The sequence below is a fragment of the Pongo abelii genome, chromosome 10, assembly GCF_028885655.2.
Source record: "Pongo abelii isolate AG06213 chromosome 10, NHGRI_mPonAbe1-v2.0_pri, whole genome shotgun sequence".
Taxonomy (NCBI): Eukaryota; Metazoa; Chordata; class Mammalia; order Primates; family Hominidae; genus Pongo; species Pongo abelii.
In genome coordinates, this window is record NC_071995.2 from 4112336 (window position 1) to 4113835 (window position 1500).

Sequence of the window (1500 nt, forward strand, 5' to 3'; positions counted from 1 at the left end):
AAAATTCACCAGTCTTCTGGGTGTTTCCAAAAGAATATTTGATTTCCTCTTGACACCCAGAGGTCTAGGATTTTGCATTTTTACTCAGGTGTGCTGGCATTGGGCTCAGTGCAGCCTCAGTCTTACAGAGCTTTGAAGGATAAAGGAATGTGTGCACTGTTGGTGTAATGTGGGGTGTGGCTTTAATCAGGGTGTGTGAAAGTGTGTGTTTGGCTGGGTACTCCACAGGGCTCCTTGGCTTCCAGCTCACCTCTCTGCGGTCTCTCTTTCCACTCTTCCTCTCTCTGCTGCTTAATGAAAAGGGAAGACATTTGAGGGCCTTCAGATTATTAGGCCTTTCTCTGGGTGTGATCTTCTTCCTTGAGAAAGTGGCAAAATCTAATCTAGAAACCTAGTTGCTCTGATTTACTGTTTCAGACTGCAAAGTGGTAACTAGTGCCTCGTAGCCTTGCCCCACTCAAAAAATAGTCCTAGGAGGATTTATAAAGGTGTTCGCTTTGGTTGAGGATGTAGAGTTGACCCAGAAATTAAAACACATACTTTCTTTTGACTTTCTTCAGCTCACACTATTCCTTAGGCCTCAGCTTGCCTATTGGTAACTCTTGTGTTCTAGGAACTATCTTGCAGGAATAAGACAGTCATTATTGGTAAAATGCACTTAGCCCCAAGATAATAATCATGTGGACCTAACATATAAAGATAATAGTATAGAGTAAGATTGTATCCAGTTAGAAATTGCATTTCATTGTAATAGATATCTTGGGAAAAAAGCAACTTGAATAAATAGGTTTATTTTTTCTTAGATAAAGGAGCCTAGCAATAGACAGTCTAAGGTCAGATTGGCAATTCAATAACATCATTAATATAATCAGGCACCTTTGTCATTCTGCTTCGCTATCCTTGATATATTCTCTCATGGTCACAAAATGGGTATTGGAACTCCAGCCACCAATTTTGCATTCCCAACATTAAGAAGAGTAGAAGCCCTAGGCATCTAGCTCAGTTAGTCCCTCCTCTGTAGGAACTTTCCTCAAGCCTAACCAAGAAACTCTACTCACGTCTCATTGGTCCAAAGTTGGCCATGTCACCTGCCCTATTTGCAGATGAGGATGGGAAATGGCATTTGTTTTGCTAGAGCCCACTGCCACTTCCATACTCAAATAGGATTCTGTTAGTAAGGAAGAAGGGAAAAATGGATATTTGGTGGTCAATTAAGACTTTGCTACAAAAATACTATAAATTAACTTATACTTTTTTTTTTTTTGCTATAATTAGGGATTTCCAGTATTGACAAATCTGAGAGTAAGGGCTTCTATCCATGATCAAATTATTTCATTCAAAGCAAGAAGGGAAAAATGCATATTTGGTAGGCAATTAAGACTTTGCTATAAAAATACTATAAATTAACTTATACTTTTTTCCCTATAATTAGGGATTTCCAATATTTACAAATTTGGGAGTAAGGGCTCATATCCATGATCAAATTATTTCATTCAAAGC